The sequence below is a fragment of the Melitaea cinxia genome, chromosome 10, assembly GCF_905220565.1.
Source record: "Melitaea cinxia chromosome 10, ilMelCinx1.1, whole genome shotgun sequence".
Taxonomy (NCBI): domain Eukaryota; kingdom Metazoa; phylum Arthropoda; class Insecta; order Lepidoptera; family Nymphalidae; genus Melitaea; species Melitaea cinxia.
Genome location: NC_059403.1, coordinates 42,034 through 57,855, shown reverse-complemented (window position 1 = coordinate 57,855; position 15,822 = coordinate 42,034). Strand labels below are relative to the sequence as shown.

General features: G+C 32.8%; 1 long non-coding RNA gene across 1 annotated transcript; it reads left to right on the top strand.

Annotated features, from left to right (window-relative positions):
• The first annotated feature begins 8,182 nt into the window (after nucleotides 1-8,182).
• Nucleotides 8,183-10,957, top strand: LOC123656904. The gene is made up of 7 exons (XR_006743618.1): nucleotides 8,183-8,593; nucleotides 8,679-8,896; nucleotides 8,991-9,198; nucleotides 9,378-9,835; nucleotides 10,044-10,303; nucleotides 10,460-10,621; nucleotides 10,775-10,957. It is a non-coding gene; the product is annotated as an uncharacterized LOC123656904 (long non-coding RNA).
• Nucleotides 10,958-15,822: the final 4,865 nt, after the last annotated feature.

Here is a 15,822-nt window from a genome sequence, read left to right as displayed (position 1 = left end):
AGTTGGCAACCTGACCACTCGCACGACAGCTGCAGCAATTTCTTCACACAGACTATCGCTACTACACGCGCAGTTATTAGTGATAATCTGTGTGGAGTGATACTGATAGTGATCATCAGACGAATTCATTACCATTAAGTTTTTTTTTACGTGGGGAAAATCCAAATTTAAAGGAATCTAAAAGTTGTACCTTATTGAGGAGGAACAGGTCCTAATGACCTATTCTTCCTCCTACTGTTAAAGTCGATTCGTAACTTATCGACAGCACATACTTCATCCGCAAGCGGTGAAACCGGCCCTTATCTTTTGACTCTTGTTCGCTGCAGTCGCTCACACGCGGCACACAGAGCTGTTAGGCTTCAGTGCAGTTCCCGCTAGCAACAGATCGCGCGTCACTTGTACGATAAAACTACACCAGCACACATAACATTAAATACTTAGATAATTAAAAAGTACAAAAAAATGACATCACCAGAATAAATGAATCAATTAAAAGTACTTAGATTGCATTGAATCAAATCAGGAACAGATTAAACTAAATAGTGTTGTTGCCTTAAATTAAATATAATTATATCTCGTCTTATCTCTTACTAATCTTGCACTTAGAATAACAAATTACATTGTTAAAGCAGTACATTTGCGTCGCTACATTCTGTTTAAAACTTTGAAACCAATCTGAGTTTAGTAGTAGTTGTAGAATAATGCCTAAACTATTTGAGTCACTCCGGAGACACCGCTTCTATGTATTCGAAATGTGGAGGGTTAAAAGGATGAGTACCCTGCCTTCTCTAAGCAGGACGATGCGATGTGGTAACCAGGAGGTCTAAATATAATTCAACTGAAGGACTGAAAACTAAAGGTCAGTTTGCATTTCTATGATAATTTATATTGTAATTTAATTTACCTGTAACCTTCTACAAGTATAGTGCACTAGTTCTGGGCCCGTAGCCGCGACGCCGCCGTACGCGCGTCGGTCCGCGGACACTTCTGAACTGTAACAACAACAGTCTCCAGCTCCTGGCCTTACAGCAATACTATAACTTACTGTTTGTGGCTCAGATATAGCGCAATTAGATGAAAATATTTTATTTTATTTTATTTTAAACATAATTTAACATTAATTAAAGTCGTTATAATAAATACATAATTTACCCGTTACGTGATACGTAAAGTCAATCATTTTACACATTTTAATTATTCGTGATTGTCTACAGACTACAATCGCAGCGCTTGCGTTTGTGATTTCATGCAGTTGCTTTTCTTAAGATTAAATCAATTGTCATGTTTTAGTTCAATTATTTATTGATCGATTTTTAACCGCCCTGTGAATCATCGAGGGCTGTTCTCATCGTGAGGCTAGAACTGTAGAATCATTAATCACTATTTTGACGATCAAATAAAAAAAAAACCTTTTCATTTGAAAGTTTAATTGGTACTCTTAAATTATCTTCTAACCAAGACATAGTAATTATTGTAGTATATTATCTTTGGAACCAACTGCCACCTACGGTATTTCCGAACAAATACGACCTAGGGACCTTCAAAAGAAGAGCATATTTCTTTTTGAAAGGCCGGCAACGCGCCTGCTAATCCTTTGATGTAGCGGGTATCTGTGGATGTTGTTTTTCACTTACCATCAGGTGAGCCAACTGTCCGTTTGCCACCTCTTCTATAAAAAAAAAATATATATATAGACCACCCTCAACTTACAAGAATGTTTTTGTCAAGGAGCTAGCTGGGCGCATTTCAAAAATGATCGGAGACACTAATATAGATATTAAATCTTTAACAACATACTCACGTTCATACTTAGATATGGTCAGCAAGTACGGGCTTATGTTTGGAATCACCGATTATACCAGAATCGAAACTAAACAAAATATAACTACAAAAACATGCATCGACCACATATTTGCGCGATTCCCCACATCTCATCTGTACTCTGCGGTGCTTGATACTGTACTAACAGATCATCGAGCGATACTTTTTAACCGACTTCCAAAAAAGGAGGAGGTTCTCAATTCGACTGTATTTTTTTTTATTATTTTTTTTATGTATGTTACATCAGAACTTTTGACCGCGTAGACCGATTTCGACACAATTTTTTTTTAATCGAGAGGTGGTGTGTGTCAATTGGTCCCATTTAAATTTATTTGAGATCTAACAACTACTTTTCGAGTTATATCTAATAATGCGTTTTTACTTGACGCTTTTTTCGTCGACCTACGTTGTATTATACCGCATAACTTTCTACTGGATGTACCAATTTTGATAATTCTTTTTTTGTTGGAAAGGGGATATCCCTAGTTTGGTACCATGATAAGGAAACCAGGATCTGATGATGGGATCCTAGAGAAATCGAGGGAAACTCTTGAAAATCCGCAATAACTTTTTACTGGGTATACCGATTTTGATAATTTTTAATTTAATCGAAAGCTGGTGTTTATCATGTGGTCACATATAAATTTTATCGAGATCTGATAACTACTTTTTGAGTAATCTTTGATAACGCGTAGTTACTTGGCTATTTTTTTCGTCGATCTACGGTGTATTACTCTTCGATGTAATTGAAGTCGGTTTTTTTTTTCGTTTGCGAGCAAACACAATTATTTCTTGCATTATGGACGTTAAAGCGAGATTAACGCAAAATGTTTCAAGAAATTTAGTCAATACAGAATTATTAAACAAAGAACTCGCAAAAGTTGACTGGGGTACAACTAGACAGCTAAAATGTGCAAATGAAATTTACAACTTTATAAAAAAGTATTTTCAAGAAGCTGAAAAAGCTGAACATGTTTTCTACTACATTAATAAATGAAAATTACAATAATATTAGAAAAGTGTACCAAATCCTAAACCAAATGCTAGGTAGGTCGTATTAATGTATCTATAGATGATGCCACAATGAAGACATTTGGTGTTTAATCAATTCATTTAAAAACAATCGCTCAAAATTTTGGCCAATGGATTTGAAAACTCATTCAAATCAACTTTAACAAGTTGTGATACCAAGTTAACAGAAAGCGATACATTTGATCATCATCATCATCGTTTCAGCCTATCACAGTCCACTGCTGGACACAGTTCACGCCAAAAATAGCGCGAAATCACGTGTTTTGCCGATAGTCACCATGCTGGGCAGGCGGATTGGTGACCGCAGGGCTGACTGTCGCACCAATGACGCTGCTGCCCGTCCTCGGCCTGTGTATTTCAAAGCCAGCAGTTGGGTGGTTATCCCGCCATCGGTCGGCTTTATAAGTTCCAAGGATGTAGTGGAACTGTGTTATCCCTTAGTCGCCTCTTACGATACGCCCAGGAAGAGAGGGGGTGGCTATATACTTTACTATCGTAGCCACACAGGGAATACATTTGAAATGGATGTTAATTGTAGTATTATATTTAAAAAAGCAACTAGCGAAAAAGTTCTAAAGATTATAAATAAATTAAATCCAAAGAAAGCTCCCGGAGCTGACGGTATTGAAGTGTCTAGTATTAAAATGATAGGCAAAGATATTGCAGGTACTCTAGCTAACCTTATTAATTTTGACATTATTTCTGGAACATACCGAGACAGTTTAAAGAATGGATTTGTGGGACCAGTTTACAAAAAAGGTAAACAAAATAATTATTGTAACTACCGGCCTATAACTTTGCTATCATCAGTGGATAAAATAGTGGAGAAATATATTAGTAACCCAATATATGACTTCTACAATAAATATAATGTAATATACGAATTTCAATATGAATTTCAAAAAGGTAAAAGCGCAGAAAGTCTTAAAAATTACCTAAGTCACCGCACTTTCAACGTGAAAATTGGTAATGACCTGAGTGATACTGTAAATATTGCAGAAGGCACGGCTCAGGGATTTGTTTTCAGTCCCAGCTTGCTTCTAATAGGAGGGTGGGTAAATATGTGATTTTTTTGTATTTTTTGTTACATTGGTTATTACTGAATAGCATTGTCATAAAACTTGCGTGGTTTTTTAATGCTATTTATAATTAATAAGTACATTATTGTTTATTTTATAAATAAATAAAAAAATGTCGAATAGATTTAGCACCGAGCTTCGCAAGTCGCCTCTTGTTAACTACAACGAGATCTATGTACAATGCATTTGTTGCTGTCGATTACGTAATAGATGTATTGGGGTAAAGTGGCTGCGACGTAGTTGGCGGACCCCCGATATCACTCGCTCCCTTCCGCCAAACACTTTCAAGGACGTGATCGGCAACGCTTACGACATGATTTAATCGCAGACTGATGTAATAGCCGAGTTAAGCAGGCGATCTCGTACTTGTTGAATCAATGCAATTATTGAGAGCACCGTAAGAGTCAGGTGATGTGGCGCGAGGCCGGGCGGGCACGCGATGCCGAGCACTCACCCTCTGCGTTCTAAATTTACCTCTTCGAATAATCGACAACACAGGGGTCCCATTTATGTTTTATTATTTATTTAATTATTTCTTACTTATATCTAACACTACAGGTAGAACCTAATTCATTACCCAGAAAAAACAAAAATAGAAAAAAATATATAATATGAATTAATTTATTTAATTAACATAAAATACTTTTTAGACGGAACTGCAGAGCGAATGCTGTCAATTGTACCTGCACTCAAGGGCTCGTGAGGGGTCCCGCGCCCCGCCAGCATACAGTCGCCCCATCACGTGTTGCGCGCATCGTTCGCGCCGAAACATGACATTGCGATGCCTCATCCTTTATCCCGTACTTTTTATTCCTGCTCGACTCCATTGTCCCGAGTGACTCGCCGTCTCCAACGCTCATTCCTTAGAATTTCTTATCGCGAAGCGTTTTTGTGTATACCTGTCGCCTATTATCGTTGACTATGTTCACCGAAGATATTTCTCGCAAGTAGAGACCGACGTAGCAAAAACACAATAGAGCAGATAAAAGCATAATGTATTATACACTGTAAAAATTTTTTGTAAAATTATCATTTTTTTACTCAACATGAGATGGCTAAATTACTAATCAGTGTGTATGAATTCAAATTATAACACATTTTGAGTAATTTTCCAAGACATATGAGAAAATTTGCTAAGATGCGCTTTAATTTTACAATCTTAGAGTATAAATCTTACTTGTATTGTAATTTCACGGAACAGTTTATTAAATTTTAATAACAAACTTTGAAGATTTACCAAAATTTTTAGTAATTTGAGATACTATATTTTTTTGTAAAATTACCAAATATTTTATAATTCGAATTACTGTGAAGTGTTTAGAAATTTACAAATTTTGTTATTATTTTTACAATTTGAACTGTAAAATTACACAATACATTGTAAAATTACTAAAAAATACTATTTGTCTGTTGCCATGTATAATTTTACTAAACAGGTTATCAATTTTCGATACCAAGCTCCTTAAATTTACTAACATTGTTTGTGTTTTGAATTACTAATTTTGTTGTAAATTTACAAAACAATATTGTAATTTAAACTACAATCAAAGTATTGAAAATTCAAAAAAATTTTTTGGTATTTTTACTATTCTTATTGTAAAATTACACAATGTATTGTAAAATTACTAAAAAATACTATTTTTCTTTAGCCTTGTTTAATTTTACTAAACACGCTGTCGACTTTCGTTTCCAAGCTTCGTAAATTTACAAACATTGTGCGTATTTTAATTTAATCTGTGGTCTAGTAAGATTGTGAAACAATAGTTAAATTCGAATTCTAATGAATTCATTGGAAATTCAATAATCTTCTCATTAATTTTATTATTTTGACTGTAAAATTATACAGTGTTTTGTATAATTAACAGTATAATAGGGTAACTACTTTTTTAGATGAACCAAAATTGTTAGTATTTCGGTTTACCATAGTTTCTTGAAAGATTACAAAAAAAAATGTTTATTTACATATTATTGAAATTATTAAAAATTTATCAATATTTTTATATCATATTTATATGTAAAATTTTGATTTGAAAATTATATATAGTAAAGTTATGATTAATAAAGCATTTTTAACTTCCCTCTAAAAAAATTAAAAAAAATTTTAAAAATCGGGAAGTTATTGGTTTTACCCCGTTTTTCGAAAGTCGAGTTTTCATCATATCTCGACGTTTAAAGGCCCTAGAAAGCTTCCCTGACTATTTTTACGAGGGTGTCTGTATGTCTGTGTGGATGTGTGTGTGTACGCATGTAAACCGCCCGAGTAGAAAAAAGGTCAGGCTCAACCAGATCATGTATCTGGACCGGATCAGGATAGGATAAGGTACGCCTGATCCGGCAAGCTCTATCAGGACCAGGTCCGGTCCAGACAAAGATAGCCTGATGTAAAATATAATCAAGTATGGTAAGGCATACTGGATCAGGACCAGGTCCGGCCCAGACAAGGATAGCCTGATGTAAAATATAATCAAGTATGGTAAGGCATACTGGATCAGGACCAGGTCCGGTCCAGACAAGGATAGACTGATATAAAATATAACCAAGTATGGTAAGGCATACTGCATCAGGACCAGGTCCGGTCCAGACAAGGGTAGCCTGATGTAAAATATAACCAAGTATGGTAAGGCATACTGCATCAGGACCAGGTCTAGATCAAATAAGAACAGCCTAGGTAGTAAAGAATATAGCCACTCCCTCTCTTCCCGTGGGTGTCGTAAGAGGCGACTAAGGGATAACGCAGTTCCACTACCACCTTGGAACTTAAGAAGCCGACCGATGGCGAGATAACCATCTAACCGCTGGCTTTGAAACACACAGGCCGAAGATGGGCAGCAGCGTCTTAGGTGCGACAAAGCCAGCCCTGCGGTCACCAACCTGCCTGCCCAGGCAACACACACGAGTTTACGCCATTTTTGACGTGAACTTATGGAGGCCTATGTCCAGCAGTGGATCTGTGTTCGGCTGAAATGATGATGATGATTTAAGTTGTATTTGCATCAAATCAGATTAATCTAGTGTGAATTTTTTTCAACTGAACTCAGCTAGCATAAATTTTATTTGTAACAATGGAATAAATAACAATTTAATTCAATTCAAGATATTTTTGACCAAAAATTTTAATGAATCTAATCGTTTAATATTATTAGTCTAGTAAATACCATATAGCTGAGTACATAATAATAACTATTATAATCGTAATCTTCTACCCGCTTATATTTATATATTTAAGTATATCTAAATTTATTATATTTTTATATAAGTATTTATTATATTACTAGCTGGGCCCGCAACTTCGACGGCGTGGGATTTAAAAAAAAAATTGTTCAATTCGTAGTTATTCGTATTAAGTAGCGTAAGTTACTCCTTGTTACATCAACTATCTGCCAATGAAAGTCCCGTCAAAATCTGTCCAGCCGTTTCAGAGATTAGATAATAGGTACCAAATTCGATTTTAAATAATAATCAGAAGAAATTTCCATCGATTTAATGAAATATTTTTAGATTAAAAATATTAATTATTTATTCGTTTATTACTTGTTTTGTTACTTTAAACCAATAATTTTACTTGTTTCATTTGCATACCCAATTTCGTACCTAATTTGTTAACTCAGAATACAAAAAAAAACTGTGTGTTTGTTCTGTAATCTAAATTTGTTAGATAAATAAGTAGGTAGGTATGTGATTTTCCAAGTATTTTTGCTCCATAACTCTTGATATAAACCCTGCCTGATTAGCCTGATTTAGACCTAGCTACATATATACTAATCTGTTATTTTGACTTTATTAAATTTCACTAACGCGTGCATAGTTAAATTTTAAGATAGCCGTCAAAAAATAAATAAATCAATGAACAGAGTTATTTTTCTTTACTCTTGATTTGAAATTCAATTCCAAGATTTCGACTTAATTAGATACTATTTTTATTTCCGTTTTTCATTAAATTTATAGAAACAATAATTACCTACATGACGTAAAGTTATTTTTATCATAATTATGATCGATTTATTCATTTATTGTATTACAAGCACAATTTGATAGTCTGTAGTTGTTAATTTGTTATTCATAGGTCACTTCAGCACCAGTCAATTGAGTATATTATATATAAAAAACTGCCTTTAATTTCTATTAAATAACATGAATATAATAACGAATATAACATAATATAATCTTGCATTGAATTATATACAATAAATAAAACTTAACGAAAATATTAATATAAATACAACATAATAAGGAACGAAATATAAGCAACAGCGTGTGACGTCACGAAGGAACATGTCGGATCTTGTTCACAGTGTTCTTCGTTAAGACGCACATCACTCACATCAGTGTTTCAGTGTATTAATCTTTGAAGTGATAAAGAATTTTGTGTCATAAAAAAGCGTTTCTTGAAAGTATAATTATATTTTTATATAACTTAAAAGTTATTTGTCGATTAGCATATTAATGTAAATAATATCAAGATTAAATAAGTTCAATACAAAAACTGAACCATATTAATATTGTGTTAAACAAAAAAAAAGTGTACTATAAACTTCTCTCTAGACGTTTGTATCGGTGTGTATTGTGTACATAATACGAACTTGTGGACTAATTTAGCTAGATAAAAATTTGTGTTGTGTGTAAAGCTTCGTTTTTATGTTTAATTACGTAAAACATTTAAGGTTAGTAAAAATCATTGAAAAAATACATTACAATTCTTTACTATTTTTAAAATAATTTTATATTTCAATAATCTGTTTTTTTCAGATGGTTTTTTTTATGCATTAGTTTTATTTTTAAATGATTCATCCAATAAAGAAATTGATATATTGAATATCGTGGTACCGGATGTAAATAGCCTGAATCATTGTTAAAAAGTACTAAGTATTGTAAATTATTACAAACGATAGTTAAAGAGAAGAAAGATAAAAATAAGAAGAAAGATAAATAAAAAGAAAGATAAGTTCAAATAAGTGGCACAGCAGGTAAATTATTATTTAAATTATAGATTTTTAAGAATTGCTATTTCATTGTCATAATAATAAGAAAGTAATTCACAATTACAATTAATATTATCAGAAACAATGGAAGAGGCAGAGGAAAAATTAATAAGATTAAAAAGAACCCCTATTCTTCTCTACCAATAATGAGTATTCTGCTAAAGCAAAAGCGGCTGCTGTTGAAAAAAGTTTCAAATTAAAAGCATTAGCAAAGGATTGATTCAAAATAGATAATATATTTAGCCAAATAGCTTTAGAGTTAACTGACGAATCCACTGAAATTGCAGGTAATATTTATTATTTAAAATGTAAATATTGTTGATTAATTTCTAATAATTTTTTTACGGTTTTTTTTTTACAAGGGATATATATTAATTGATATAAATTTATTTTTAATCGTTAATTTTTATACTATCAATTAAGTTATAATACTGAAATTTTATTTCAAATTTTTTCATTCCACTAGAACCTAAGAAATAGAAGCCAAAAAAATGTAACCAAAAAATTGTGAAGAAACAAGCCTAAAAACATAATCTCGAATGGTCATCTACATCAATAGCGTCTTCGATATCTTCATCACCACTGTCATCGTTATGTAAACCTATGAAAATAAATAATGAAACTAAAAAAACGAATTAATGACAGTACTAACTACATTGTTGGCTCAAAAGGAAAAAAAATTAGTTCATAATCCACACCATGCCACCTTGATCATCTTCATCATCAACTAAAAGTAGAAAAATAAGAAAAATCAATTCGAGTTTGAAGGACATAAATATGCTTATGGAAATAGCACATGAAGACAGTATTATCAGCAACAATTGCTGATAATCCCTTTTCATCATCATCATAAATCTGAAACAGAAGCTGAAATGAATATATTAGCAGCTAGATCATCATCAACAAAAAATACTGTATCCAGTGGTAAGAAAAAAATATATATTGTTTTTAATTTATTAGGATATCTATACTTATTATAATTATTTACAAAATCATAATAAAGATTCCATTCTGAAATTGTGGAGTGTTGTAATCGTGATAATATTTATCTCTCAATATTTTGAAACAATTTGAAATTTAAATCATTGTGTTAGTTAAAAAAAAAAAGTAATATATAATTTATTTTCAACAGATTCTTTGCTGGAATGTATCAAACATAATAACAGTCTATCAAAACAATTAGCGAATTTAAAAGTCCATATCTGCTGACGTTCCCAAATCCTATCTGAAATAAAAAAATAACAGTACTCAGCTGTTAGATTTCAGTTTATTAACAGATCCTGAAGGAAATCCAGTGGTCCAAAAATTAGAATTTCCGTTATCAACAATGGAAGATATTATTTTGATAAATTCAATGAAAAATTAAAAGGCCAAAAATATAAAAATAAAATGGTAAGTTTTTAATAAACTATATTCTTATATACAAATATATGAAAGATCTAATATAGTTGCTCTATCTGACAATATTGAAATTGACATATTTGATAAAATGCTAATCATAATAATTAATTAATCATACAAATAATTATAATAAATTTTCTTTTCCAGAATAAACATATATACTTTTCTCTTGATGGAAAAAATACTTTTACCCATAATATGGGAAATATTACTCGTGTTTATATAACAAGAGATGTCATAATTATGTAGAAGTTAAAGCAACTTCAAAAAAAAGTTTTCAAAGATACGACTTTTTCACTTCTATAAAAAGTATGTTAATCATTATATAGTGCAGGATTACTATCATTGATACCTAATTAATTATTTCTTAATTATATGTTATTATTTTATACCTAATAATAATTATTTTTTACTATTACTAATTTAATTACGTACATGATTAATTTAAATTTTGTATTTAAGCTGCAGTAAGACAGAAATTCGAAAAGAATCAAGAAAGTATTTTCGATAATAAATTCCCTCAAGCATTGTCTGCAGTATTGAATAATGCTAATATATTAATAAAGATTGGGATGGGTACAGGGTATTCAGGATCAAAAAACTACCATCTAATGAAGATAAATAAAAACAACTAATCGCTTTTAATTTATTTACTTTTTTAAAATCTTTTTTTTTTTGCCAAGCAAACAAAAAGAAAAATTAATTCATAATATTTAATAACAATCATTATTATTATTAACTTTAACATAAAAATAATTGATATTTAAAGTAAAAACAAAAATAAATAATACATTTGAAAAAAAATAAATGGAAATAAATATGTTTTTTTTTTTCAATCGGATAAGTTTTATTTCTGTTTAAGTGCACAATAAAGTGTATTGTTATGTTATGTTAAGTTAAATATATATAATATGTTATTTTAAATATACATAGTATGTTAAGTAACATAATATATTTCTTTTTTTTTTTTTCTGACGTGACGTCTAATAAATCGATTAACGCCGGCTTCGTTACGCTCATATGTATGCTTGTGCCGCATCTATCTGATCGGCCTATGCATCCGAGGAGATGTTTTGTTACGACGGTTTGCAGACAACCAAGTTTTTTAATAAACAATTTTGTCAAGACTGTACATTCGTGTTTTATTTAAAAGGACCGCTCTGGGCATACTCGATTTGGATCAAGCAACCAAGGACCGGACCGTGCATGCCTGATCAGGACTAGATAAGGCATGTAACGCAAATGATGTATCTGGACCTGACCAGGGAAACCTGATCAGGTCCAGATCAGGTATGACCTGAGATCAGGAAAACCTGATCAGGTCCAGATCAGGTTTTCCTGATCAGGTCCAGATCAGGTTTTCCTGATCAGGTCCAGATACATCATCTGCGTTACATGCCTTATCTAGTCCTGATCAGGCATGCACGGTCCGGTCCTGACTAGGAAGACGAAAAAATTTCTACTCGGGCCTCTTATAACTTTTGAACGGCTTGACCGATCGAAACGAGACTCGTGGCATTCGAAAGGGTTCCACTCAACTTAGACTTAATTAAGTAGTATAGTTACAAAACAGCATAGTAAATTTACTAAACATTTTTATGATCAATTATTGATTAAAATTACAAAATTGTATAGTAAAATTACTAATCAAATTTTCTGTAACTGCTTGGCAAATTTCCAAAAATATTTTGTAATTTTATCAAACCCAATTCAAATGAATTGGTTGGTGTAGTTACGAAACTGCGTAGTAAATTTACTAAACATTTTTATGATCAATTATTGATTAAAATTACAAAATTGTATAGTAAAATTACTAATCAAATTTTCTGTAACTGCTTGGCAAATTTCCAAAAATATTTTGTAATTTTATCAAACCCAATTCAAATGAATTGGTTGGTGTAGTTACGAAACTGCGTAGTAAATTTACTAAACATTTTTATGATCAATTATTGAATAAAATTACAAAACAGCATAGTAAATTTACTAAGCATTTTCATGATACATTCTTGAGTAAAATTACAAAACTGTATGATAAAATTACTATTTAAATCTTCTGGAACTGCTTGGTAAATTTCCAAAAACATTTTGTAATTTTCTCAAATTGAGTTGAAGCATTCTGTTTAGTAAATTTACTAAATTGTTTTGCGTTAAAACTTCCCACACATTTTTAGTAAGTTTACCAAAGAAATTTTTAACAGTGTAGTGCACAGATCGGTTATCGTAAATGTTAAAAGATTGATAGTCTTGAGAATGATATAACGGTCGCAACTAATGGCATGACTTGTAACTCATATTTTCGATGTCTCAAGCTCAAAGAGCAACATGCTCAGAAAAGCAACATTCTGAAAAGTATGTTTCCATGCTTATTTTCTTATTACGAGTAGTGTTGATCTCATATATATAAACCTTCACATACACGTAATTGCGTCATACAGTGGTCGCCGCTCTGAGGGTGTATGAGACTCGGACACAATATGAAACACGATAGCAACAGTGAAGTTGACCGGCGGGCGCTGCAGCTGCTCCCGTTGCCCTCGAGCTCATGAATCATTCGGTGTCGAGTTGCCGTTAGGTTCAGGTTATTGTTTTCCAATATATGCAACAATGTATCAAATATATAAACAAACACTAAATAAATAATCTTCACTTTTGAGAATCGGGTGTATCTCCTGGGGAGATTGGAGGAATGGTCGTCACCCGCTTGTCATCGCATAAAATAGTCGTTAATTTCATTTAGTGAGTTTAAGAATGAACAAGTCAATTGATGAATTACTGTTTCTGTTTGAAGTATTTAATCTATTCTTTATTAATTTCCACAACTTTTTACTATCGTTTTTAGCGTTACTTATTTCATTTTTTTCATAATTTTTTTTCCAGAATCCCATTTTGTCCAGAATCCAAGTTTTTTTTTGTTATAAATCGTTATCCAGGGTTTTAATATTTTCTTTCGTGATGGCAAAATGACGGAAGGAGTTTTTTCGTAAATGATCTCTTTTATCGCTTTATAAGATATTCGATAGCATGTTTAGGACCATAGGAAGCAATAATAGGCATAAGGTTAATTTTTAATAAATCAGTTTTAATGCTTAGGGTATTAACTTTGTTATAACCCGTGGTACTATATACACGATCTATTTGTTAAAATTTACTGATAACATAACAGAAAAACGGTCAGATATTCTAGTCTGCGGAACAATAGTCGCTTCAGCCTGTGTAATATCCCACTGCTGGGCATAGGCCTCTTTCCCCGTGTAGGAGAAGGATCAGAGCTTAATCCACCACGCTACTCTATTGTGGGTTGGCAGATATACATAATATCAGGTGTACATGATAACAACCGGGAACGACGGCTTAACGTACTCTCCGAGGCACGGTGAGGAGAACCACAAGGACTACACAAACACCACGGCAAACATCCGTATGGCCAATACATATAATAAAAAATAAAAAGCCACAAACCAGTGCTGGGACCGCTGCGCCAACGTGTCGTCAAACAAACAAATTGATAAAAAATAAAACTATAGTTATAAAGGGAAAATTAGTACTTATCAAAAAGTGATCCAAACAAGAATCACTTACATCACGGGTTGTAAGATTATGACTCAATTATTAAAAAAGAAGATTATTTTACTTTCAAATTTATTGTAATAATTTAACTTTCATTGATTTAATTCTATATGTTTTTGTAATGAAAAACTCTCATGTAAGCTGTGTGTGCCTATAATTAAGGTAACACTCAATTGTTTGTTGCGTAAGCAATTGAGAATGTTTAGACTATTAGAGGGATTCCTTACTAATTTATGACAATAATCAATACCGCGTGAGTAAACTTTAGAAATGGAAATATCCCCAATTTCTACCAATATAACCTTATGATTTTGTACAAATATATTTATGACATCATCAGAAGATTATTTACTTAAACCTCGATCTACTCGACCGACATTTACAGTCAAAACACGCTCCCAAGCTTTGTAACGACAACTGTGGATGATAAATGTGTCGGAGATGTGTCGTTCTGTTCGCTATCAGCCGTTACGTAATCGCAATCAATAAGCGGAGCGCGAGGCGGCCGGCAGCTAATTCTATCTCATTCAAGTAGTGGACATGGCGCTACCTGTAGAAGTGTTGAGCGACTCAAGAGCTCAAGACACGTTACGTGACCGCCGGGCCTGCTATAATGAGATATGAGCGAAAATCGCTACCGGAAAATAAACCAAAACTTATACAATTTGTTTTTTATTGGAGTCCAATTGGATACTGTTTAAAATTAAACTTGAAATGAGTCGCTAATGACTAAGTACATTTAGTACTTAACGTTATTGCGTTCGTTCTATTTTAATTACCTGCTGAGACGTCGAAACGACAAAAAATCTAAATCGATAAATGGAAAAGACATAATTATGGCAGAATTGAAATAAAAAATAGTGGCGACTAAACACGTCAGTTAATACAAATAGTTTAAAAACGAATAGTTTCGACAGCAACCGATTGTGGAACAATCAACGAATATTAATGCTCGGTCTATTTGTGAAAGATAAATCTGAAATATCTGTAATGTCATGCTTTAGAGTTATTAAACTATTAAAAGATCTAACGACAATAATTTTATTTTTTTCCTAGACTACTTTAATTTAGGGAAAATCGTGCTTTAAAATATTTAACCATCACGTTGCCGACATTCCACGTCAGGTAAGAATTCAGTTTCCCTATGACTTGTCTTTAAGCCAGATATTTTATATAAAACAATTTTGAAACTCCTTACTTCGCTGAGTATAGTAGTGACCGGCGACCGCTAGCCTGAAATGATGAGCTGATGAAATGACATCATCAGTAATATCATTAAATATTAAACTCACGAGTACCTAATGCCGGTAATTTGTAGGGAAAAGCCATGATTCTATGCGCTCAGGGTATCAATAACATTTTTAAGTTATGTAACACTCAGCCCTAATTAAATAAAATTGGTGCGCTAGTTGTAGAGTAGCAACAAGTCGTATCGGTTCACACACATGAGGCTTGTCGAGAGAAGCGCTGAAGGGACGAGGCGTGCGCATCTGCCGGTTGTATGTAATTACTTGCGAGCAATCTCGGAACTTGGACAAACAATTAGCAGGAATCAGTTTAGCGGCGATGTCCATCGACTGCTGCAACATTATGTAACAGCTGAGCTGAGGATTGCATTTCACTGTCGAAGGTCGCCATTAACGTCGGGAGCTCTTATCTTCGCTCATTAAGAGCACGATATTGTGCATTAAGAGCACGATATTGAGGCGCGCACGTGCGTGAGGCGATGTCTTAGATTGAATGTCGTCAATGTTCGTTTCCTGCTCTTAACTGTGCTGAAGGAAATCATCTGCTCCTCTCTGAAGATATTCTAAGAAAGCAGTCACACTTTATACCCATTAATGTACGTAATAATGTAACTGCTCCAATATTTAACAAATTCACTGTACCTATACAAAACGAGATCGGTCATTTTCGGTCGGTGCAGTCGATCGTTTACCTAA